Here is a 27,508-nt window from a genome sequence, read left to right on the forward strand (position 1 = left end):
ACATTGTAGAAGGTGAGGAATTTAAAATTCAGTATCGGGGATTGCAATGGCTGCAGCCATTTATCTCCTGCTCAAACATAAAAGTACCTGGTTCCAGAGACTTCTAGGTCTAATGACTACTACAGTACTGTTTCCCCATCTAAAAGTGGGGGCATCCTGTCAAGCTCACAAACCCCAATCGGCAGTTCTCCGAGTTCCTTCATAGGTCTCCCTAACATCCTTTGCTGGTGGAAAACGTAATGGTGGGGTTATCCTTTTTTGGAGACACCCCCTCCAGTAACCATTATGGCCAACTCTTCTTCTATGGGGTGGGGGAGCCATCTTTACTAACTTTTAGGTACATGCCCTTTTGTCATCAGATTACCGATGCAATCATAAAAATATGTTGGAACTCCAAGCTATCTATCTTCTTTACCTTGAAGGCCTTCCTACAAAACATTGCAGACAACACCACGGCTATGTTCTGTGTGAACAAGCAGGGTGACACCAAGTCCCTCCCGGCTCATCCCCTGGTCAAGATGTGGGAGTGGGCATTTGTGCAGAATTCATTGTCAAACCCTTCACCTTCCGGTTCCTTGAACGTGAAGGCCGACCTTCTAAGCCACCTCTCCTCTCCTCTACCAACCATGAATGAGAACCCCATTCATAGGTAGTCTCCTCTTTATTCCTCCAGTGGGGTCAACCACATGTGGTTCTCTTTGACACACACCTCAACAATCTGTGCCCCCTATTCACCTTGTGGGTGGGTGAGAGATTTCCTGGGAGGGGAGGTTGGCATATGCCTTTACACCTTTTCCTCTTACTCATACGACCCTCCTCAAATTTCAGGACGCATTGCAGTGCTCAGTAAACTTGATTGCTTCTTTGTGGCCAGCCAGGTTGCAGTCCTCCTGACTGCTGGGGAAGTTCACTTACCCCTCCAGAAGGATCTGCTATCTCGCAGGGAAGTCTGTTTTCCCTTCAACACATGTCCTTAGCTGCCTGGTTCCTGAGCAGTTAAATTTAGATCACCTTTGCTTGTCCAATGAGAACACAGGGGTGATCCAAGCAGTGAGGAAAGATTCTGCCCATTCACAGTACAAAAGCTGGTGGACTAAATTCTGTCACTGGTGCATTCAAAGAGGAAACTTTGAGACATGCATGGTATCAAGAGAGACACATACTCAAAAGGAACAGTTTGAAAACTTGTATTATCAAACTGTGTGGGGTTGGTGTAATGCCTATCTGGCCCTCACTCTAAGGAGGTTGTTTCCTCAACTGATGTTTCTAAGGGCCATCAATGTCCGTAAGTCCAAAACCAAAGTTCGTCTGTGTCCAAACCTATGCTTGCCCTCACTCTTAAACCGAATGTGATAGGCGGTCTTCTTAAAGAAATATGGTGATTCAAAAGAAAATGTAAACCACGGTGAGTATCGGGTAGTTTTACCAATAGGTGTAGTTCTGCCAGTTCAAAATAGCTCAACTCAAAAGGGTTACCCTTGGAACCTTCCACGTAGGGCTCTTGCAGCAAATCAATGAAGTTCACAAGGTCTCTGGGTCTCTTGGGCTTCCCTTCCCCTAGCTTCGGTCCTTCCAGTTTCAAACGAACAAAAGACTTGGTTCCTGTTAGGCCTCTCAGGGTTCCCTTCCCCAAGTCTAGGCCTCTGGTCACAAAGTTCAACAATGTCTTTAGTGGACCTCTTAGGGTTCCCTTCCGCAAGCTTAGGAGGCTCTGGCTCAAAAGATTCACAGTTTCTTACTTTTCAACTCAACTGAGGGTTCACAGCTCCATTCAGGACTCCCAGTGTTCCCTTCCGCAAGCGTCGGCCCTTTCTAACGAAGTTCACCAATGTCTCTTGTGGACCTCTTAGGGTTCCCTTCTCCAAGCTTAGGCCCTTTCTATTGCAGTTCATCAATGTCTCTTGTGGACCTCTTAGGTTTGCCTTCCCCAAGCGTAGGGCCTTTCTAACGAAGTTCACCAATGTCTCTTGTGGGCCTCTTAGCGGCCCCAAGCCTAGGCCCCTTTGGTGTCAAACAAACAAAGTTCCTCTTGTCAGGCTATACCTTTCACTGTGCAGTTCTTTCATGGGGGTAGTATCAGAGACTTTCGAGAGCGCCAGGTTCTTTGCTCCTCCCAGACGCGACAACTCTGACTCCAACCCCTCTCCTTATTCTCTGGCCCCCTTTCCTCTTCTGTGCCTCTTTCACTCTGTCGTTTCTTTACTTTGTTGTGCGCCCTGCACACCTTCTTTTCTTTACTTTTCACTGTGCTCTCTTGCACCTTCTTGTTTCTCACCATGCTCTCTTGCACCCTTTGTGTTTCCTGTGGGTTGCTTGCACCCTTTTCTCATGTTCGGGTTGCTTTCACCCACTCTTCATTGTCCATTTTCCTTCTCGCTGTCTCTTTGCTTTCTCTCTCTGTTTTGGGTCGCTTGTGCCCCTCTCCTTCCTTATTTTCGGGTCACTCGCATCCCCTCTTTGCTGCTTTCACTCCGCCAGTGCACTGGCTCTGTCTTTCTTTACTTCGGCGCCTCTAACGCACCTTTTCTGACATTCCGCTTTCTTTCTCTTGCCACTTTCCAGCTTTCGCCTGCTTTGCCTTTTTTCACTTTGCTTTGCTTTCTTCCCGCTTCCGTTCACAGCGCTTCTGCTCCAGCCACCTGCACGCTACTGAGTTTCTCCCTGCTTCACAAAACTCATCAAAAGTAGCGTGGCGCCGGCAAGCATGTCAAAACAGTTCAAATGGGTTTGGGTCGAGGTCAGGGTCTCACCACCTGCCCCTCAGACACCTCTGGACCCGCACATGTCCCAGGGCTACGCGCAATGGCTTATACAAGGCTCATAGACTGCCTTCCATCCCGCTCTGGCTCCCTGGAGACATGGCTCCCTCGCCAGGCTGTAGCCCTTCATTCACGCCGTTGCCAGTGTTTTGGCGTCCCGCACTCCACCGGTCCTTCTGGGCTCCTCTCCTTGCAGCCTTCTGATACTTGACATCCTGGTTCCATCCAGCAACCCCAGCTCGCTCCATGACCCTGGCAGAATCACCCTTTATATACTGCGGGTGAGAATTAAGTGGAGTCAGATATGCGCATTTGGGGAAAAGTGCCTGTCCTTGCCTGACTCTATTAGTGGGACAATTCAAAGGAGTTAGATGGTAGGCCTTGCCTCACATTGTATCCCTATGTGGTTTCTATGGGTAATCATCATTATTCTTGGTCGCCTCATCCCAGTACTTGGTGGAAATAGGAAGGGGGAGTTGTGTTTTTGATAATAAATGTGTGACCCCTCTAATCTTCCCTTTCTCAACTCAGGATTATAGTGCTTTGTATGTTATTGAATGAGTTGTTTTTCTAATTTCTTTTGATTGTGAGTATTGGGGAAGTTGTAATGAATGGGTGTTTGTTCCAGTTTCTGTAGTCTTAGAGTCTTATTAGAGGAAGATAACTGGGAAGGAGAAATTTGGGTTACAGAATACCCTCTAGGTTTGGAGGGAAAAGGTTAGTGTCATATTTTGGAGAAAGGTTTGGTTTACCTTTTAGATCTGGGTTTCTCCATCGTCCTTCCCTTTGAGAGAAAGTCATGGGGTAAGACAGGGTCTGGATGACAATATCCCATGAAAGTAAAGGGAGGGGAGGATGTATTGGGGCAAGGTTTGGGGAAATACAACAAGGACCCCCTGCCCAGGTGATCCTTCCATGGTTGTCCGCCCCAGGCTTGGAATCTAAAAGTGATGGCCCTCCAGTAACCACCTGAACAAAGGATCCTCTGAGGTTATTCGTAAGAACGCCCTCAGGTTTTTTACAAAACCCTTTTGTTGTTCTTCCTCAATGTTTTATCTTTTTCCTTTTTTTTATATAGTTAATTACAAACTTTTAAAATATATCTCAACACATCAGTACATCAAAATATTCGTCTAACTCCACATCTTCAGATTAATCCATCAATCTTCATCTGAATGTCACAATTCAAGAAAAATAAAACTTACACCATGGCTGTCGGGTCAAGGTTCACATACATATATCACTTTTCTGTTAAGGAAGTTTCTATTTGTTCTAAGTAAAATATTAGTGCAAAAGTTAGCTTTTTATCAGACCCTTCGGCCATCATCTTCCACCAGTCTTCTCCACTTAGGTGAGGTATTTTACTAATTTCTTTTCCTATGTACGCTGTTCTAAGATCACTCAGGTTCTTGCAATATAGTACAAGGTGCTTGAGTGATTTAGCTCTTGACTCACAAAATCTACAACGGACATCTGCGTTACTTTCTCTGCTTCTTAAATTCCAAACAACTTTCGTTTGAAATAAGTTTAATCGAAACTTCAAAAAGACCTTCCTCTTTTTCGCACAAGGAAAGGTTTCTAAGTATTCCGGAAGGGTGTTCATAGCTTTAGCTTCCTAGGCAGATTCTGCCATGCATCTATGCTGTGCTCTCTGTTCTGCATTTTTCGCATCTGGGTTTTGCATGAGAATCGATTTGTTAGTCTGCAATTGATCAAGTATATACTCACAGCGCTGTTTCCATTTGCTCAAAATTGAGCCATCATTGGTTTTTGTGATGGTCAGTACAGGATTTGGTATTGCTGAAGATTATCCACTTCACGCGTCTTCCTATATGTTGAGAGCATGTGCCACATCACCCTCGCTTTTATCAAGGTTAGTCCAAGTTCAAATCTAATGCACGCAGTTGGAGTACATCTTGGAATCTGTAAGATTCTTGCCCAGTATGTATTTTCACACCACGGCCATAAAGCGTAAGGGCAGCCCAACATTGCTTCTCCACCAAAAATCAGTGAAGGCACCACCTTTTGTTTTATAGAACTCCAACGCCAGTTTTATGGAAAAATTGCCATATTTTTTGTTTATCACAAAAGGATTTGCATTTGCGTTGAATTTTCCATACCATGGGGTCATCATTTATCTGGGAGTTTATTATCACTCCCAGGTATAAAGCCTCTGTTGTCAATTTTATTGGATCATTACCAATTGACCACTTGAATCTCTTTGCCGTGGCTTTCTTTGCTCCCATTACAATTTGTAACAATAATACCTCTGTTTTTGCTTGATTGATCGTCAGGCTATTTTTTTCTTTATATTGATTTAGTGCATGCAGCTTCCTCTGTAGGCCTATAGGCCTATTGGCGTAGTATCCAACAAAACAATATCATCTGCATAAAGCATGTAATCTAGTCTGTTCCCATTAATCTTTGGTGCAAAGCTGCGTACGACATCCATTGCCTTTCCAACATCCGCAATAAACAGGTTGAAAAGGTTAGCTCCCGAGGGGCAACCCTGTTTGACACCTCTTGAAGTTCTTATTGCCATCGACAGGGTGCCCTTCTGTTCTAATCTCACTTAAATTTCTGTGTTGGAGTACAATTCTTTGATAGTAAATAGCAGGCTTTGAGGGCATTTCATCTGCTCCATTTTGGTCCATAATGACTCGCGATCAATGCTATCAAAAGCGTGAGCCAAATCCACAAAGGCTAAATATTTTTTACTGATAGCCTCCATTTTCAACAAGTTAATTAAAAATAGATTTAGCCCACAGCCAGTACCTTTAACAAATCCTGTTTGGTGCGTGTCAAAGGCACCTCTTTCTTTTATCTACTTTAACTTTTTTAAACAGCTGTGTTGCAAAACAATTACAAACAACATCCAAGAGGGCTATTGGCCTGTAATTTTCCGGTTCTGTTCGAACACCTTTTTTAAATACAGGCACAATTGTAGCATTCCTCCACAAGGTCAGGATCCATTTTTCTTCTAAACTGTTCTTGAACAAGTTGGTACAGAACTCTGCCCACTCTTCTGGATGAGCTTGAGAATGACGTTAGTCAACCCATCAGGGCCTGGTGCTCTAGAAGAGCTGTGCTTCAAGATATTTTCTAAAATGTCAGTCTTATCAAAACGTAAATCCCAGGGACCAGGAGGGTGACTATTTTTATGTTCAGTCACCATTCTTTTTCTGAAGAGCATTGTAAAATGTTCCATCCATTGTACTTCAGTTACCATATTGCAGCTGACCACCGATTAAGGAATGTCTAATTTGTAATCCGAATGCAGTAAAAAAAAAACTATACGAGCAAGACTGGATCGAAACAAATGAAAAAAGAATCCAACCTACAAGAATGAAAAATGCCCCGGTAGAAGCTAAAAAATTGAACGTGCTAACCGAATACATGGTGAAGTTCCCTTGCAAGAAGATGAGAGCAACAGTCTTAAAGTTTAGACTGAATACTCTGGACACAAGAGATGTCTGTTACCACATTAAGGATGCAGAGAAAAAAATAAATCCCATATGTAGACTCTGCAAATCGCAAAAAGAATCTTTGAAACATCTAGTATTGTTCTGCCCCAAGATGAGAGATGAAACAACTAGACATATGGTCACAGAATTGGATAAATACCCCGCCCGATGTGCAGAAGAATGGTGGCTGATAATGCATGAAGGCACTAATAATAAGATGATATTTGCATTATCATTTTTTTGGACAAGATGAAACAGAGCCTACAGAGAGTCAATGAACAAGAGACATGAATGATTGTCCGGAGTTGTGTTTTCTAATTTGTTATTATTTTCCTTTTCTGCTCATTCTTTTGGCTGTTCTAGATAGGATCAACTATGAATATATACACATTGGTTTGAAACAGTTTTGTAAAAAAAATGTTTTAAGTTTGTAATAAACTAAAAAAAATAACAGTTTAGCTAATGCAGAAATTTGGACTTCGTCCATTCTCAATCGATTTCTCCCTGGCATTACATCGATAGCTTGCTTCCAATTGGCTCCACGAGTTGGATTCATGCAATATAGTTCTAATTTGACCAACTTATGATCACTAGATGTCATGCACCAGCCCTGGAGAATAGCTAGTCGATGGAAATACTACTAAGATGGCGGTCGGTTCCGTTCTATCTATGGCGGCCTGCTCCATTCTATCGGTCTAGTCATTTTCCAACATGGCCGACATAGTCTATAACCAGCGGCCCATAGCAACGCTCTGCGCGTTGTATCGTTCCCGTTACGTGCCTAGCAAGTCGTTCTCAGCGCCTTGCTTATCAGTAGTGCCTTGCGTTCAAATCCTTTACTTACCCACCTATTCTTTCCCTACACGGGAGGTGATTTCAGGTTTTCAGGTAAGGTGAATAGGGTCTTATCTTCTGTCCTTTCTTGCACAACGCACTCTACCCAGCGTTTTCCATGTAAGTGTTTTTTCTGTATTTTTCACTCAGCCGGCGCTTCAGCGTTAGTATTTCGCTGCGGGCATTTTCGACTGATCTTACTATTCTGTTCTTTTTCTTACCTCTTTATTTCCTCCTTTCTTCTGTGGTTCCGTTCGTAACGCTTTCTTAGCGTTTCGGCGAACCGAGACCTCCTTCCAATCAACAACTCAGCCGATATAATCATCGAGCAAGGAGCGGACATTCATACTACATGTCCGGAGCTCTGCGGCTATAAGAATCAAGATCTCCATGCAATAGCCGGACATCAGTGTTCCATGGACACCTGAATACTGATCAGGGTTTTTTGCCAGGAGGCTTTTTCCCCATTCTTAAGGGCGTGCTCCTCAGGTATCCCCTTGGTCTGTTATCAGCCAGATCACGGAGGCTGCCGAGGGAGCGCGTCCATACCTTCGACAAAAGAAAAAGGAGAAGAACCCCGCCGAAGGAGAAAAGGTTAAGAAGAAGAAGGCTGGAATAAAGACGGAAGAGGTCCAGGAGAAGACAGGTGAGGAGGAGTTGGGGAAGACAGAGTGGAATCGTGACAGTATACAACGCCAAGAAGACACAATGGCATCACCAGAACAGATTCAAGATATGTGTAACGCCATACAGAACCTCCGAGTCGATATGCAATCATTGCACGCGGAGAACCTTCTTCTACGACAACAAGCAGCCTCTAGGGAAGTCAGTAGAGATGATTTACCGCCAATGCCATTCACATTTGGAAAGTACGATGGAAACCCTAGGTATATCAAAGAATTCCTCGATGCTTGTACAGTATATTTTTCCTTCCGACTTCGAGCTTTCGAGTCGGGAAGGGCCAGAGTTGGGTTCCTCATAGCCAACTTGACAGGAAGCGCCCTAGCATGGGCGACCCCTTTGGTAACCAACCAAGACCCTTTGGTTAACGATTATGCCCAGTTTATACAAGGTTTCAAGAACCGGTTTGAGCGTTCTGAAGTGCAGTATTCCAAATATGATGCCTATCTTGATGTCAGACAAGGAAATCAAGAATTACAGGGTTATGTTGCACAATTCCAAACACTGGCGGTATCAGCGGGATGGCCGGATACAGCACAACCAACAATATTCCGGAGAGGGTTAAATGAGGAACTGAAGGACGAACTGGCTAGAGCAGTACGTCCCAACACCTTTCAAGAGCTGGTTACGCTAGTCCTACAGATTGACTATCGTCTGCAAGAAAGACGAGCAGAGAAGAGAAGAGGAAGAGGATCAGCGCCACGCTACAGCCCGCCTTCAGGAAAGAGGGAAAGACCTATGTCGGAAGAACCTATGCAAATAGGGGCAACCAGGGGACCGCTAACCAAGACTGAAAGGAGAAGAAGACAGGAGCTCAATCTTTGTATGTATTGTGGTTCATCTAATCACATGCTTAAGGATTGTACAGAGATCCCCTCTAAGAGACAGGGAAACGCCAGACCCCAGGGTTTTGCAAGGGAAGCCATGGGGACCACCATACAAACCCTTGCAACCTCACAAGACCCATTAAAGAAGGAATAGAGGACAACCGTCTGATGGTATTCCAGCTGTCTGTTTCCTACAGTCTGAGGCAGAACCTATCGGTTTTGACAATGCTTGACTGCGGAGCAGCAGGAAACTTCATAGACGCAACTTGGGCTCAGGAAAATCAAATTCCACTAAGGAAGAAGGACAGACCAATACCGGTCGAGGGAGTGGATGGTCGTCCACTCTCATCAGGACTCATTACCATGGAAACAGAACCTATAACAGTAAGAATGGATCATCATGTCGAAACCCTCACATTCGATGCTATCAGAGCCGCTCATTTTCCGTTGATATTAGGTATTTCATGGTTAAGAAGACATCCCAAGATTGACTGGACTAACAACAAGTTAAGCTTCGACTCAGAATACTGCCGGGAACACTGCATGAATACTATGGAGTTCCAGAAGGAGATGCATTCCGGTCTCCCTACTACTCAATGCAATCTCTCAATATCCTCAATACCTAGGCAGTACATGACTTTCGCTAGAGTGTTTGAAGATATCAATCCCAGACTCCTCCCACCTCACCGCCACGAGGACTGTAGTATAGATCTAAAGGAAGATACCTCCTTACCCTTCGGCCGAATGTATCCACTATCCTTATCTGAAAAGGAAGCATTGAAGGAGTACCTCAACTCCAACTTAATGAATGGGCTTATTCGATCATCAAGGTCCTCAGGAGGGGCATCTTTATTCTTCATATCAAAGAAGGACTCCAAAGAATTACGCCCCTGTATTGATTACCGGGGCTTGAACAGCATTACCATCCGAGACAGATACCCAATGCCGCTTATCAGAGACATACTGGAAGCCGTCAGAGATTCAAAGATATTCACCAAGCTCGACCTCCGTGGTGCATATCATCTATTAAGAATAAAGAAAGGAGACGAGTGGAAGACCGCTTTCAGGACACCGCTGGGGTTGTTTGAGTACTGTGTTATGCCATTCGGACTGGTAAACGCCCCAGCGGTATTTCAGAGATTCGTAGACAAGATCTTTGCCGACATGTTATACATATCGGTAGTCATATACCTTGATGACATTCTGATCTTCTCTCCATCCTTGAAGGATCATCGGCTACATGTGAGCGAAGTACTTCGTAGGTTAATGGAAAATCAACTTTTCGCCAAGCCCGAGAAGTGTCTCTTTGAGACCACAGAAGTACCCTACCTGGGATTTATATTATCAGAGAAAGGTATCCGCATGGACCCCAAGAAGGTGTTGGCCATAGACAGATGGCCAGAGCCCTCGTCTGTCAAGGAGATTCAACGTTTCCTAGGTCTGGCGAACTTTTACCGTCGGTTTATACCCAACTTCTCTGATCTGGTATTGCCCATCACAACACTTCTCAAAAAGGGTATAGTATTCCAGTGGGGTTCGGCGGCTCAAGCAGCTTTCAAAACACTAAAGGGACTATTCGTCGCTGCCCCGGTTTTGGTTCAGCCCGAGCAGGATAAACCATTTATCTTGGAGACCGATGCCTCGGGAGGTGCGTTAGGGGCAGTCTTGTTACAGGAAGGAAGCAAGGGAGAAGAACACCCTATCGCCTATTACTCTCGCACCCTAACCGGAAGCGAAAGAAACTACTCAGTTCTGGAAAGAGAGTTATTAGCAATGCGGGCCGCCTGTCAGGAATGGAGACATCTGTTACAGGGAGCCTCTCACCAATTTGTGATTCGTACTGACCATAGGCACCTCAAGGTTCTCCAACAGATGGAATGCCGGAATTCCAGACATGCCCGTTGGGCCTATTATTTTTCAAGCTTTGATTTCCGGATCACCTACATACCAGGATCCCAGAATAGTGTGGCAGACGCGTTATCACGAAGCTGGTTGGAGGAAGATCTATCGGAGGTTAGAAGGAGAAGATTCTGTGTGAGAACCACTTTCGTACAATTGCTAACCTATTCCTTGAGAAGGTTCAAGGTGAACTCAAGGATTATGCTCAGGAAGAGAAACAGTCATACCAATTGCAGGAACGCGAAGGGTTGTGGTTTCATCATTCCGCCTTGTTCTTACCCACCTCCGATCTTCGCAGACAGGCCATCAGCTTTTGTCACGATCTGCCCTTGGCTGGACATAAGGGGGAGAAGGCAACATTAGAGTTGGCGTCCAGGAGTTTCTGGTGGCCGTCGATGCGAAGAGACATCATCTCTTATGTATCGACGTGTCCCATCTGTGCCATCAATAAGACCCCTCGCCACAGACCACTCGGACTCCTACATCAAGCTAAAACACCCACGCGCCCCTGGGAGGACCTCTCATTGGACTTCATAGTAGAACTTCCGGTTTCCCAGGAGAAGAGGGTGATCCTAGTCACGATTGATTCTTTCACCAAGTTAGCTCATTTCGTAGCTCTCGTAGGAGTTCCTTCAGCCTCAGAGACCGCTACAGTCTTCCTTCGCGAGATCGTAAGGTTACACGGTCTACCACGGTCCATCATTTCGGACAGAGGAACGCAATTTACTTCTAAATTTTGGAACGCGCTATGTAACCAGTTGGCTATATAGAAGGCGTTATCCTCGGGATATCATCCCCAGTCCAATGGACAGACCGAAAGACTGAACGCTAGTTTAGAACAATACCTTCGCTGTTTCTGTAACAGGGAACAGGACGACTGGGCTGCTCTGTTACCAATGGCAGAGTTCGCTTATAACAACACTTTTCATACGGCGATTAAGATGAGTCCTTTCAAGTGTACCTATGGTTATGACCCACATCATCTTGGAACCTTATCTTTCAGCAGCCAGACCACAACTCCCGCCTTGGAGAGGATGCTGATGGATCTCAAGCGTACTCACAAGGAAGCCCTACAAACCTTGAAGGAAAGCCGCAAGAGATATAAGACCTATGCGGACACCAAACGTAATCCGGTTCCTCTTTGGAAGACAGGAGATCTGGTTTGGTTATCTACGCGATATCTACCTCGCTGGGCTCATAAGGGGAAATTCTCGGCACGATACATAGGTCCCTACCCAAACCTGGCCCAGATCAATCTGGTAGCTTTCAAACTGAAATTACCTCACTCTCTGCAGAGAGTACATCCGGTCTTTCACTCCTCTCTACTCAAGACTCATCAAAGAGATCTGTACAAGAGACCTCTGAGAAGGACGGTGTTCACTCCGCCCGAAGAACCTGAGGAATATGAGGTGGCCAGAATTGTAGATTCCCGCTACAGGGGAGGAATTCTTCAATATTTGGTCCATTGGAAGGGATTTCCTGTGGCCGAAAGATCTTGGGAACCAAGATCCCATATGCACGCTCCCAAACTTGTACAGCGATTCCATAGGTTGTACCCAGGAAAACCTGGAGGAGGCGGGTATCGAAGGGGGCATACTGTCATGCACCAGCCCTGGAGAATAGCTAGTCGATGGAAATACTACTAAGATGGCGGTCGGTTCCGTTCTATCTATGGCGGCCTGCTCCATTCTATCGGTCTAGTCATTTTCCAACATGGCCGACATAGTCTATAACCAGCGGCCCATAGCAACGCTCTGCGCGTTGTATCGTTCCCGTTACGTGCCTAGCAAGTCGTTCTCAGCGCCTTGCTTATCAGTAGTGCCTTGCGTTCAAATCCTTTACTTACCCACCTATTCTTTCCCTACACGGGAGGTGATTTCAGGTTTTCAGGTAAGGTGAATAGGGTCTTATCTTCTGTCCTTTCTTGCACAACGCACTCTACCCAGCGTTTTCCATGTAAGTGTTTTTTCTGTATTTTTCACTCAGCCGGCGCTTCAGTGTTAGTATTTCGCTGTGGGCATTTTCGACTGATCTTACTATTCTGTTCTTTTTCTTACCTCTTTATTTCCTCCTTTCTTCTGTGGTTCCGTTCGTAACGCTTTCTTAGCGTTTCGGCGAACCGAGACCTCCTTCCAATCAACAACTCAGCCGATATAATCATCGAGCAAGGAGCGGACATTCATACTACATGTCCGGAGCTCTGCGGCTATAAGAATCAAGATCTCCATGTAATAGCCGGACATCAGTGTTCCACGGACACCTGAATACTGATCGGGGTTTTTTGCCAGGAGGCTTTTTCCCCATTCTTAAGGGCGTGCTCCTCAGGTATCCCCTTGGTCTGTTATCAGCCAGATCATGGAGGCTGCCGAGGGAGCGCGTCCATACCTTCGACAAAAGAAAAAGGAGAAGAACCCCGCCGAAGGAGAAAAGGTTAAGAAGAAGAAGGCTGGAATAAAGACGGAAGAGGTCCAGGAGAAGACAGGTGAGGAGGAGTTGGGGAAGACAGAGTCGAATCGTGACACTAGATGGCATTGGTATAACATTTAATTTTTGTATTCTTCCCATCAAGTTCTCAAACGTAAAAGTAGTCGAAGATTGAATTTGACTTCTCTCTTTCCCAGGTAAATTTCGGGGGTATATCGTCTCTCACGTTTCCATTGACTAATACCATTCTTCGATACTCCATCTTTTATATCTGGCCTAGTGGTTCAGGTCTGCAGATCAAGACTCTTCGCACCTACATAGTGGTATAAACTCTGAAGATTATATTTTTAAACTTTTGAATCCACTCCTAAAATGCCATTTTGATGGGCTGTGTGATGAATCCAATGGGGAGGCATCGCAGATTCCCCGACGGTGACCTCCTACCGAGGAGATTCCATGACTTCATTGGACGAGACACAGTATTCCTCTATTTCCCCAAAAAAGACCCTCTAATGCCCAAGACATTGATGGCCTCTTGCAATGTGTTTATCCCCCCCTTTTATAGGAAGTTACGAAACCTCTTCCCAATATTCATTAGGTCAAATCCCCACCTATGACCTGGAGAATAAAAGCTCCTACACACCTTTTGTGCTTCTGGTGTACCTTCATGTAAAACTGTTCTCTCATGTAAAACCACTGAAAAAGACTATCCCAATACTGTAGGTCCAGTGACAACCATGGTCTCCAACTACCATAACCACCTAAGTACTGAGACGTGCAGGATGAAGAAGTTGGTACAAGGTAACAGGAGCCTGTAGCATAATGTGCAGACTAGCTGTTCTACGAAACTACCTGTGTGCGTGACATTTAAAGATGGCAACCACACTAGGTTTGGCACTGGTAGTGCAGGAGTAGACATTGATTCTTCTGCAGAGGCTTTAGAGCGCAGGAGACACATACCGGTGTAGTGGAGCAGTGGAGCCCGCCAAGAAATGAGGAGAAAAGCAGTGCACTAGTAGGATGTGCTGTGAAGATGCCGGGAGCTGCAAGAGAGTGTCTGGGTGCTCGGCAGCTCGACAAGGCAGCGTTCTCTCTACGGGGGCCTGAAGGGTAGCAGGAGTGTGACCGCTGAGCCGTGAAGCAAGCCGGAAGGACGTCTGCACAAACCAGAGTGAGAAGCGAGCAGCCGAGTCACGCCACAGAAGTGCGAACCGGACCGAAAACACTGGAGAGAACCGGTGAGTCAACCCAAAGCAAGTGGGGTCCAGGAGGCATTCCAGCGACTGCCCCAACACAATCTTTATTGTTATGAGATTGCTAATACAGAAACTACAAGAAGATTGTTTGAAAGCAGAAAAGGCAAAGTACAGATCCAAACGCCAATTAGACACAAATGCATGAAATGCAAGTTTGGGGCAAAGTTTGAAAGAACATTACAGCAGCCAAATTTACTGACCCAAGAGCAGTATATCAGTATATGCAGTTTTGGTGATACAGAGGAATTGTCCTGATACAGAGGAAAGCACATAAGTCCTGACAAGGGAAGGGGCACCAGGCAATTGAAACACAAGAGAGGTCCTGGCAGGGGAGTATACCAGGCGATTTGCAAAGCTACAAGAAATGCTAAAGGACAGTGTTTGCTAGACAAAGGAGACACTTGTGTTAAAGAAAGATTGTTACAGAACTTGTTGCCTAACAGGAGTATTGTGAATCAAGGAGAGACAAAAAGGAACTGTTAGTAAAGAGAGATTGCCATCTATTTAAAAAACCAGGGGAAGGGAACCACTCTCTGCATCCAAGGTCTTTTTACCTTGGGGAACATTTTCGTTGAAACTATTCTAATTCTCATTTATGAACACTTTTTGCCAATGTCAGGTTGAAGTCCTTTCCTTTCTCACTTTATTGTTTTGTTTGTAGTGTGAGGTTCAGGAAAAGACGTTTTGGACACAAGGATGGCTTTTCAGTTATTGTCATCCTGACACAGAAAAATCCTTACTTTTCATTTTTTTTTTTGGTACGGAAACTCCTCTTTAGAATAGGGCCAGAGAGTCATTTTCCCAACCCATGGGTTGGAACGGGTGGTAATCTCTCAGGGCCGGAATTAAAGGGCCGAGCGTGGCAAGAGCATTTAACAAGGGTCCCCGAGATGATGCCACCCGATCCAGCCATTGTCTTTATAGCCGGTCAAGTGGCACAGCGAGTAGAGCGCTCGCTTTGATATCCGTGCAGAGCCTGCTAACGCAGGTTCGAATCCCGGCAGGGCCAAACTCAGCCTTTCATCCTTCCGAGGCCGATAAATGAGCACCACACACCGTGGGTAATAATAAGCAGCGCTCAGATATGGGGAAGCCGCTAATTACGGGCCTGCTAATAGCAGGCCCGTAATTAGCGGCCTGGTCCCTTAACGGGACCCGTAAGGGATGTGTGGTCCGACCACACGTCCCTTGCGGTTCCAGTTACGGGATCTCGGAATTGGGTGGTAAGGGATTACCGGCACCGGTCTCCTTACCAGTGCCCGGTATCCCTTACCGCCCCGCTCGGAATGAGGCCCAATGCCTTGTGATGCTGCATGAAAGTGATCTGGTTCTATCCCCATGGAACGGAATGCCCCAGGAGTATGGAAGAAAAGTGACGCCGGACAAGTACAGTAGACACTATGGTGAGAAACATGTTATTTATGCCCCATTTAATTGAAGGGCATGGTCAAGACCTCTTTTTCTTGAAATGGAACACTGAATTAACTTAAGAAGCACCAGGATTATGGCATTCTACAACCTCACCCTGTGAGTACCACTCAATGACTAATGATTTACTTTATGTATGCTTTGCCTGTTGTAAATGGTTTGAAATAAAAGGGGATGAGGAGCCCTGAATTTGAGCAAATTAAAAGTGGAAAGCAAACCTTGTTCTTCTCTGTTGCACAAGCCTCAAGTCTCCCCACCGTCTTGCTGGCTGTGTCCTATGATTTGACGTAATACAATCTGCACTGCCCCACCATTAAGATGCCACCAAACACCTGCCCCGAGAGTTGGTCTGAAATGTTTGCTTTTAGGTTGTTGTTTTCCATCTCCTCCTTATATTTTTCTATTACTCTCTTTGTATATGTATTTATTTGTTGGAACTTTATAAGGCACCGAACCACAGACACAGTGCTTAGTAATGCCTCAAAGACAAAAGGGTAGGGGGAAGGAAAGGCATATTTTTCACAGGCATTGATGCATTCAGATCAAGTAAGTGTAGGGGGAGACGTTATGGAGAAGTGCACAATACATTGAGCAACATCTGTTTAGTGTAAGGGAGAGATACGATGGACAAGCGTTACTCGGGGGCGGAGAGAAAAGAGTCCAGAGAAATGATAACTTAGGTTATTGCACCACCAGGGGAATCGAGGAAACCAGGTACTCTAAGTAGTACTCCAAGCTGCCATAGAAGCTCAACCAATCGAACCATGAGAGGTCATGAGGAACAGGACGTGGTGGTTTGCAGGCCAGGTAACCATGAATGCGCAGGGCTACAGGGAATGTTTTTATCATTTTTTTTTCCACAAGTGGAGCTACATCTCTAAAGAACCTGATGGCAACTAGAAGACCATTCCAAAGGGACCCCTTGCAGTGCTCAAGGTTCTGCTACTCAGCTTCCTTTTCCCGAAGGCGGCAGCAACTGGAGCATTGGAGCAAGGTTATCATGGGTGTCTGGAGGAGCCGTGCTTCTTTACCTGCTGCCATAAACCTAAACAAGGAGCCAGTGCCAATGTAAGGCGAGAAGTGCAGGTGTGATGTGGTCTGCAGATTTGAGGCCCGGATGAGCTGGCTGTGATGTTCTGAATAACCTGGATTAGTTGGGTGAGGTTATTTTCGGAGACCCAATCATAGAGTGTTCCAGTAGTCAAGATGCAGGAGAAGCATGCACTCTTTAAGACTGGTTCAGGAGCATAAAGATGTGCCTTAAGACATACATCTGGACGAGAGACCTCTTTGTAACTTTGTGTATCTGTTATGCTCACCTGGTATCCACAGGGACGCCACCCAGCTGGGTTACTCCCTGGTATGCTTCTCAGCTTTGCCCTGATGTGGTCTGTGGGGAAGGTTCTGCCTTGTGGTAGAATTAGGCATGCTCTCCGTCCTGCCTTCTTTGCAGGGGCGCATTGTCTTTCATGGGCGAGTGCGGTCCAGTTACTTCACTGACGCCGGCCCGTTTGATATTGTTCAGGTAGGTCTTATTGCTGTTCTTTAGTTTTGTTGCTATCCTGCATGCCTTTCTTTGTTTAAAATGTCCCTTTTTTCTCCCTTAGGTATGCAGAGCTTCAGCGCGGCAAACTGGCTTGGTTGAGCCCCGCTGGTAAATGATGGTGCATTAAGAGCGCTATGATGCGGTAAGTAAGCGCTATGCGGAGCGCTGCAAAGTCTTGCCTTTGCTAACCTGTGTTTTCCTTCCTTGTAGGTCACGGTGTTCTTCAGCGCGAGTGGAATGTCTGGAGTGGTGCCAGTCGAGAGGCGACCAGCTAGGTAAGCCTTTTAAGCAGTTCGTAATTTGTGAATGTCTCTACAGCTTTCTTTAATGTTGCCTCTATCTTCCTCTTTCAGGTCATTCTGTCCGGGTGGCGTGCAGATTCGAGGAAGCTGTTCTCAGTAGCGGCAAGTGTTTAAAGATGAAGACTGCAGGTAAGATGCTGCTGCTAATGATGTTCCTTTTGTCTCCTTGCAGGTTCTGCTTCTCCGAGGGAATAGCTGGACACGGTGAGCGTCACGTTGCAAGCTGCGAAGTAAAACGAAGCATGTTCTGCAGTCAGGGTGTGGTTTTATATAGTCCAGGTAAAGTAGTACCAGGGAAAGTAGTTCCAGGCCTGCCACACCCAAAACACTAGACCACATAGCTTGGTTCTTAGGAACCAAGCTATGTGGATGCTCCATGTTGGCTGACAATACAATAAAGTAGTTCCCAAGCACATTGTTGTTCATGGTGTATGAGCCTGGCGCCATAGGCGCCAGGACTGGCCCCATGAGGGCTTTTGAAGAGGATGCCAGGCTCTAGAGGCCCGAGTCCTGACTCCACCTGGCCAATGCGTTTGCCAGAAGGGGTTTTGGGCGAGGGTCGTGACAGTATCTGAAGGGCAAAGGCAAAAGATTGTTAAAGTTGACTCCAAGATTCTTGCAGAGGGAGCAAGGGATGTTGGTTGAAGGGGCCTAAGGAAGGAGGCCAAGTGTATTCGTAGCCACTTCGGGCCCTTTTCAGAGAATGCAATGACAGTTACTGCAGTGCCGGCAATCCCTGTACACTTGGCATGGGTGCAGACACTGCTCCTGAATATACCCACAGAAAGAGGGAGGCCACTGAGCTGTATCCCAAAGACAGTCCCTATGCCAGGCACATAAAGCGAAAGAGGGATTTGGGGATTCTTTTTTTTTTTAAAGGTTTTTATTAAATTCTACGAACAAACAATACAATCAAACAAACAGTGCATGTTCCGACAGTTTCAATACACTTTTTTAATTCCTAACCACTACTCCACTACTCCATCTACCCCACCCCCCTTGCGAGTCTATTGCATTGAACCTTCAGTTTCCACATCCTGTGGTTCGGCCTCCTCCTCCACAGGCTCAGTCGGGTCGTCTAATGACCCAAACAGTCCGGCTATCAGTGATTTCTAGGCCATCAGGGACTCATTCTCCTCATCCCCCCCCCCCATTGCTACACGCCTCTTGCCATGCCATGGTTTTGGCTTCTGCCCATTTTTGCAAGTCTTTCCACCACACCTCTATCCTCGGCACATTGCATGACTTCCATCCCATGGCAATCCTTCTTTTTGCAAGCACATAAGCCAGGTCCCTTAGTTTGCTTACATGCCTGAGTTTCCGTGGTCTGGGGAACCCCCCCCAGCAGACAGGCCCACACCGTATCCACTACTATCTTGACCCCTCTTCCTTCTAGTTTCTCTTTTACTCCCCTCCAGAACCTCTATGATCGGGCATGACCAGAACATATGCACCATGCCCGCGTTCTCTTCGTCGCACTTGGGGCATGCTTGCCGACCTGCATTCTCGAACCTCGATATCCTCCAAGGCGTTATATAAGCCCTGTGTGTTACGTACAGCTGTATCTGTTTCAGCATCGCGTTTCTAGACACCTTCTTATGATACCCTTGCACCCGTTCCCACTTCCCATCTCCCATTTGGGCCCCAACCTCCGTTTCCCAGTCCATTCTCAACTGCGTGACCTCCTTCCCCACTTTAGATATCAACATCTCATACAGTCTGGAAATCTCATGACCCCCCCTCAGCTAAATCCGGGGGTCTCGCTCTTATATAACCATGCCAAAAGTCTCCCCGGTTTATCACCTCCCGCATGCTGTCTCTCTATGTACTTTTTATAATTAAGGTTACACAACTTCTCCCAGTATTCCGCACATTTTTGCTGTAGCTTAAGTATCAAATCTAGTTTCTCCGCTGTATCGTCACCGGCTTTTAAGGCCTCTTCCAGTTTTGCTTCCGTCTCCCTCAGTTCAGCCGAAACCCCACCCTGTAGGCCCTTGGATTTCGCCATGGCCGCCCCCCTCATGACAACTTTAAAGGCCTCCCATAATGTCCCCGCCGAGTCCACACTCCCAGTGTTGGTTTCAAAATAGTTTACTATCTCCTCCCGCAAATCCTTTCTAAAGAAGGGGTCTCTCAACGCCTCCACTCGTAGGCGCCATGTCAGGATCCTCGCCCTCGGGGGGCAGTATTGCCATGCAAGAATCAGGGGCGAGTGGTCCGATGTGTGCCATCTCCGCTATCATTTCAGGTGATGCGAAGACATAGTCCAGCCTCGTTGATAACTGCTGTGGGGCCGAATAATGCGAATATTGCCTTTCCCCAGGGTGCCACACTCTCCATGCATCTTCCAACCCAAAGTCATCAAGCAGTGTCTGTAGCGCCCTGGCTGTAGGGGCCGGTCTATCCAATTTCCGTCCGATCTATCCACCCTCGGGTTCAATACGCAGTTGAAGTCCCCTCCCCAGATCACCGCGTTTCCCACACATACGCTCAGGTTCGCACTCAGTGTCCTAATGTACGCCGCTGTGTTCTGGTTCGGGTCATACGTGTTAACAATACTTATCTCCCTGTTCTCTACCAACCCCCTCAGCATAACCATCCTCCCGTCTGTCTCAGCCACCACTTGCAACCGCTGAAACGGGGCATGTGGCACCACCCATATAAGTACCCCTCTTGCGTAGGCCGAGTACGATGAGCCACCAACACCCCCTTCCACTTTCCCGCAATCATGTCCATCCTCTCACGTGTGAGGTGGGTTTCCTGGAGCAATGCAATATCTATTTTCTGCCTGTGCAGATACAGCATGACCTTGTTCCTTTTTAAATAGCTATTAAGCCCCCGCACATTCTATGTGAGTATTTTAAGGTCCCCCATGGCCTGGTATGATCCCATTCCCCCCGCCCCCCAGGTGCCATTTAACTTTGAGTTCCAATCCAATCCATATAGGCTTGCATCCCATTCTAAAACCCCTTTAACCAAAAACACACCAAACTTCCTGCTCCCTCTCCCCCCTGCCTCCCATCCCTTCCCCAACACTCTCCCCACCCAACTGTTGCCCAGCTCCATCCCTGGATCTCAGGCTCCCCCGCATCTAGCTCTGTCCGGCTTTCACCTGTACTCGAAGCTCTGCAGGGTGAGGCCGCCCTAGTGGCCAACCTACTACAACTATAATTCGGGGGGTAGGGTGCATCCGCCCTGCCGCTCCAATAGCACATCGAATAACTACACATTGCCATACAATTTAAATATATGTAACCGCCACTATATTCCAGTCCATCAAGTCTCTCACAATCAGCAATATGTAATCGAATATCAGCCTCCTACAGCCAGGCCCATCGTTCTCAGCCTTCGCCTAGGCGCCCTTGGGATTTTCGCTTGCCGTCATAGCAGTATGCATACCGTATCTGAGTCACTTTTCACGTCCATTTTGTGTCTCTTCCGTGTCATGATCCGGGCAGCCCTGCAGATCCAGCCATGTTGTTGCTTCTTCCGGAGTGTTAAAAAAATGCATTTTGCTCTTATGCACGACCTTCAATTTCGCAGGGTACAGCAGCATATATTTTATCCCAGCCTCCTTTTGATAGTTACATAACTGTACCGCTGCCTTTGGACCAGCATAGTATAATCCGGGTATGCCGAGATAGTGCTCGAGGCCCTCTCAATTGTTCCGCCTTTCCCAAAATACTCCAGTATTTTCTTGCGGTCTTTGTAGTTCAGTATTCTAGCAATTATTGCTCGTGGAGGGGACCCTGGTCTCGGCTTCCTCATGAGGGCTCTATGTGCGCGCTCCACCACAAATCCCTGCGAGAGTGTACCGGCCCCGATTCCTTGTAGGAGGAAGTTCTCAATGTAATCAGTCGGGTCCTGGCCCTCCTCACCTTCCGGCAGACCCACCACGCGAATATTGTTTCTCCTCGCTCTCCCTTCTGCTTCTTCTGCTTGAGACTCCAAGTTGGCCACCTGTTGCTTAAGGACATGGATTTCCTTTGCATTGTTGGTGCTGGTGTCCGTGTTAGATTTCACCGCACCCTCCAGGCTGCTTGTGCATTCCGCCAGTCCCCTGACATCTTGTCTCAGCAGGGAGACTTCAATGCCCACTGCTTCAATTTTAGCTTCCAGGGAAGTGCGTTGGTCCAACATCGCAACCCCCCAAGATTCCTTCAGCTCCGTAATGGCTTCTAAAATCTGATTATTATCAGCCGCTGTGGCGCCCTCAGCCTGTGCTATCGGGCCTTTGGTTGCGATGGCCGCAGGAGACTGTTGTGTTTTCGCAAAAATATCCATTGTGGGTTGTTTGTTCTTATTCTTACCCACGGCCCCTCGCGCCGCCATTTTCTGGCCTCCGTTGGGTCTCCCTAGCGTCCGAGTGTCTCCCCAACCGTAATTTCCGCTCTTTACCGACTGTCGTGGTGATCTCCAGGCAGTCGCGACATCCGCCTCCTCTCACCGCTGCTAGTTGCTGAGCAGTGCCGAGCGAGCGCTTCTCGTGCTTGACGTGGTGCGGCCTGCATTTTCACACCTCTGCTGCCCTCGGGCCCCTGCCGTCCGGGCCAGCACCCAAGTCTCCACGACCCATGGCCCATAGCCCCCAGGGGTTTTGTTCCGTCTTCACCTCGCCATTGTCGTTTTTTCTCCGTGGCCGCCGCCTCTATTGGTCCTCTTCGGGTACCCTAGTTTTGTTTCCTTTGTTGTCGGCCATCTTGTGTGACAATGACAATGTGATTAAGAGGTTCAAAGTGGAGAGGTTCCTCATGCGGGAACACCCCCATGTGGTAGCACTGCAAGAGACCCACGTGTGCACCAGGGATTCCCATATAATACGATTCAGGGGTTACTCTCGGGTGGTACAGGCTACACAAGCGAGCAAGAAAGGGGGAGTCTTAATCGCCCTGAAAGATGGGCTGGATCTAACCATCGGAGACATGCAGAAGGATAACCAAGGCAAATACTTAGCGGTGATACTCGAGGGAAAAGCGGAGGCCTTTATGGTTGCTTCTCTTTATGCCACAAATCAGGCCGAAGACTCCTATATTCAAAAAATTGTCACCCGCTTGGGGAAGTTTGCCAAAGCCAATATCCTCCTAGTGGGAGACTTTAACTTAGCCTGGGACCCCGCCAAAGACATGAGTTCTGCCTCTTGGGATGCACCGAGGGGACCATCAGGGGACCTGGTGAAGAAAATGCGCAATCTGACCCTGGTAGATGTGTGGCGCGATCTTTATGGGGATGCAGTCAGGTACACCTTCTACTCACACGCACACAGGTCAAACTCACGGATAGACTATACGTGGATATCTAAAACACTGTTGGGTAGACCGTTAGCTTTAGAAGTGGGAGCAATTACCCTGGGTGACCATGCTCCCCTTAACCTCACGATAGCTAGACCAAAAAGGCCACCCGGCATTTGGAAATGGAGATACCCGGCTGCACTGTTCAGGGACCCAATCTTGGTCAAAGAAGTAGAGGATGAGGTACTTGAATACACCATCCACAACAACTCGGAGGACACGATCCCGCAAATCTGGTGGGACGCCCTCAAAGCAACGATTAGAGGTAAAATAGCTCTCAAGGCCAGAAGGGAACGGGAGCTGAGACTGGAGGAGCAACAATTAGAAGCCAGACTCAAGGAAGTCATGGCTTGCATGGGTGGTAGGGTGTCAGCAGCCACTAAAAGGGAATATAGGGCAGTAAGAAGTCAGCTGAACCTTATTCAAACAAGAGTGGGCGGGCGTAATTTACCCAGGCTCTGTCAAAAGTACTATATTAAAGGGAACAAGGCGGATCGTTTTGTCGGCCAAAAAGCTCAGGAGAGAGGCAGGGGACAAAACAATCCTAAAAATAAAGGGGGAGGGAGGGGCCCTCCTTACTAAGAATCCCGACATAGAGGGGCAATTTTGTAACTTTTACTCAGATCCCTATCGGTCTAGCGAACCAACAAGTGCAGATCAGGAAGCGTATCTGTCTCAAGCGAGATGCCGACGGATCACTCAGGAAGACAGGGAGGACCTGGAGGGGGAGATCACTACGGACGAAGTAAGAAGGGTGATTATCAAACTACCTTCCAGCAAGGCCCCTGGCCCAGATCGTTTTAGTTCCGAATTTTATAAGACACACAAAGAAATCTTAATCCCCACTCTTACTAGATTGTTCAACTGCATATGGGCCACAGGAAACCTCCCCAACTCGATGAACGAAGCTAAAGTCATCCTAATACACAAGAAGGGCAAAGACCCGACCGACTGCGCATCCTACCGCCCAATAGCTTTAATAAATGTAGATGCAAAAATCCACACCAAGTTCTTGGCTAATCGCCTTGAATCACTCCTCCCCAAACTAATACACAGTGACCAGTCGGGCTTCATTAAGGGCAGGCAGACATCAGACAATGTTAAAAGACTGGTGCACCTGATCGAAAAGACACAGAAGAAGAACATCCCGAACATCCCGGCCCTTCTCTTGGCAATAGATGGCGAGAAGGCTTTTGACCGGGTCGAATGGGGGTTTCTGTTCGCGGCTATGGGCGCAATGGGGTTTGGCCCGGGTTTCATCAAGAGAGTAAGGGCTAATTATCGACGGCCATTAATCCGGCTTGCAGTAAACGGCTAGATATCAGCCCCGGCTCAGGTAGGAAGGGGCACTAAGCAAGGCTGCCCGAATGTCACCGCTCCTCTACGCCCTACACCTGGAACCATTCTTGGAGACGGTGAGAGTGGCAAAGGATATAGTGGGAATCCCGTTTGGTGGGGTGGATCACAAGATCGCTGCCTTCGCAGACGACATGATACTCTCACTGACTCAACCGATCACCTCCTTGTTAGCAGTGGGGAAGAAATTGAACAGCTTTGGCCAAATGGCAGGTCTAAAAATAAATGCCCACAAATCAGAAGCGCTCCCTCTTACCCTGTCAGCTAGCGCGGTTCAGGATCTCAGAAAGCCATATAACTATAGATGGGTGGACTCCTCACTAGAATATCTGGGAATTCGCCTGACCAAGACCATGGGAGATCTATACTTGGCAAACTTCCCTCCACTCCTCCAAAGGGTGAAAGCAAAACTGGTGGACTGGAGCCCCTTTGAAATCTCATGGTTGGGTACAATCAATGCCCTAAAGATGCCATTCTGCGCCTGCTACTCTTTCACTTTACTGCCCTTCCTGTTCGGGTCCCGGTGACTTTCTTTAGGATCCTACAAAAAATAACGGGTCGATTTATCTGAAACTGAAAGCGCCCCAGAGTGGCAGCCTCCCTTATGAAAGTTCTGTCTGACCGGGGAGGGATGGGGAGCCGGATTTTAGGGTATACTACCTTGCAGCACAGATTAGAGTTATCAGAGACTGGCAAAGAAACGATAGAGGAAAGGTGTGGAGGCAGATGGATAGAGCGGTGGCGGGAGGAGACCTGGAGGGGGTACTATGGTTACCGAGGCACGATAGGCCATCCCGTATGTATCTTGGTGAGATAACGGCAACTACAGGCGATGCTTGGGATCAAGCTATCAATAGTGCACACATTACCACTTTCCCTTGCCCATATACGCCCCTGCAAGGGAATCCTCAATTCACTCCAGCACTCGCCAACGAGTTGGCCTTTGAACCCTGATTCCAGGGGGGCTGCCGGATGGTGCGGGATATGATGGCGGGGGGCGAGGTGAAACAATTTGAGCAGTGCAAGAAGGACTTTACTTTGGGCGAGAAGCAGAGATTTTCCTACCTCCAGAATAGGCACTGGGTCTCCCAGCAAGCACTCAAACAAGCGGGTTTGCGTTCCCTCACCCAGTTTCAAAAGTACTTGGACAGTGACTCGGGGGACAAGGGGGTGGTGTCGTCCATTTACAAAATCATCAAGCGGGAAGAAACTGTACGGACTAGGAACTATACAGTCAAATGGGCGCGGGATGTAGGGACAGACATAGAGGAGCCGGAGTGGATTGCGCTGTGGTCTCAGATCCCGAAACTAACAGGCTCCATTCAAATCCAAGAGATGTGGCTGAAACTGATGTTGAGGTGGCTCCTAACCCCAACCAGGTTAAATAAGCTATACCCCAATTTATCACGATTGTGTCAGAGGGACTGTGGAGCGGTGAGCTCCTGGGCCCACGTCTGGTGGGAGTGTCCAAAAATTGACACCTTCTGGTCCCAGGTCCATGCTGCGGTAGCCAGGGTGCTGGGAGTTAAGCCAGGTCAAAATAGAGGCCTGGATTTATTAGGTCTCAACGGGATGCTGACAACCCTGTCCTCGAGAGCAGACCGCAAACTTTATGCGATAACGATGTTGGCGGCAGCGCTTGTCCTGGCCAGGAGGTGGAAATCGAGGGATTCCCCCCCCCCCAAGAACACGAGTGGGTCGCTAAGCTCTGGTCATTGGCGGCAGTGGAATGACTCACCTACTCAATCCAGGGGTTGCACATGCGATTCACGTCGGATTGGGCCAATTTAATAACATATTTAAAAGATGGAGCCCGCCGAGCCTGGTGTCCCAAGGCAATGAAACTTTTGGGCATCATTACCCCACAGGACGAATCGTACCTGTGAAGACTTAGGACTGTTGTCGCAGCCATCCTTTGGAAATGCCGGTTTCTGTACCTAATAGACTGCCCCGCTCGAGCATACTCGCCGATTTAGCAAGCATTAAGCTCCTTTTCCTTTCTTTTCTCCTCTTAGCGGGAGATGTGACGATATCATCAGACCTCTTGGATCTGCAGGGGGGGGGTGGGAAAGGAGGGAGGTGTGGGGGGGGAATGGTTGAGGGAAAGGGGAGTTGATGTACCTGTTTCATTGAAATCTGTTAATAAAAACTTATTGGAAAAAAAAATCCAAAGGCTTGATCAGTAGCTGGGGAATCTAGGAAGCAGAGCTCATTCGGATCTGGCTGGAGATGTGAAGAGATGAAGCTGAAGAATAAGCTGGATAAGGAGTTGGAGCTGAGAAGAGAGAGGAGACTGGAGTAAAGCCTTTGGAGCCCGGGCAGAGCAGGGGAGAGAGGCTGTAGGAGAGACCCAGAAGATTGGAGTAAGGTGGAGAAAGGAGGCTACAGGCAGAGCCCTGGAAGCTGTGAAAAAACAGTCCCTGATGGTGGGGAATGAAGAGGCCCAGTGGGCTGGAAGTAGCAGGACCCAGAAGGTATGGGGAGAGAAAAGTAAATGAGATTGGCAGGAGACTGACCCATGGGCAAGGAGGAGGAGGAGGAGGTTTCAGAGGGAAGCAGGTAGCCAGAGGGGTCAAGAGGGAGGGAGCGATAGAAGGGAACTGGGAATCAGAGTTATTCTAGTTGAGGTGCGCAAAGGGTTGAAGAAGTTGGGAAGCAGAAAAGGTAATTGGTGTGAGAAAATAGTGATGGGAGATGGATAAGGAAATAGCAGGAGATTATAGAAAGTGAAGAAAGGTGGGTAGAAGAATTGTTTAAAAAGGTGAGCAGTGTAGTAACGGTGAGGAGGTGATAGAAAGAAGTGAAAGAAAAAAGGCCCATTTAAGGACTAGGATAGGAGATGGTAGAGAACAGTTGAAAAATTGAATATTGATATCGAGGAGGAAGTGGACTCTAAAATCTAAAGGGGTACACATAGAAAGGTGAACAACCGAGTGCAAAGCTTTGTGAGAGCAAGACATGAGGTAAGGCGTCAGGAAAGAGGGGGTGAACCCTGATCAGGGACGCAGGGAGGGGCATAGTAAGATCCCTTTCTCATCTTTATGGGCGCCTTCTGTCACCCTCTGAGTCAATCCATCCTGAATGGTCTGGCACCCACAAGCCCACTTATCGCCATACTTTAATCCACCCGCAAAGTTCAAGTATGGCGGTAACACCTGGGACTGAGAAGAAATGTTGAGAAATATGGGAAAAGGTGCCCCTGAACCCCTTTAAAACCTGCGAATGTAAGCTCCCTGGTTATTGCCTGAATTTGCTGGATGACACTTTGCCCCAGACTTAACGAAGACTTGGAGCACATGTATTTTAACACTTAACTTCCACGAGCTACAGTTGCTTTTGCTGATTAGTCCCAGAGCTCAACACCAACGTGGAGAATTACCATGATGACAACTTTTTAGTTTAGACCCTACTGGTTTATTTTGGCCGTCAATTCTGCACATTGAT

The 27,508-nt window shown here is 47.4% G+C and overlaps 1 protein-coding gene across 1 annotated transcript in view; it reads left to right on the plus strand.

Moving 5' to 3' along the window:
• Window positions 1–27,508, plus strand: part of CLPB (ClpB family mitochondrial disaggregase) — a 1,931,888-nt gene that overhangs the window by 70,587 nt on the left and 1,833,793 nt on the right. The window lies entirely within an intron of this gene.

Source organism: Ambystoma mexicanum, chromosome 7q (assembly GCF_040938575.1).
Source record: "Ambystoma mexicanum isolate Mex_15411 chromosome 7q, UKY_AmexF1_1, whole genome shotgun sequence".
In the NCBI taxonomy this organism is placed as follows: domain Eukaryota; kingdom Metazoa; phylum Chordata; class Amphibia; order Caudata; family Ambystomatidae; genus Ambystoma; species Ambystoma mexicanum.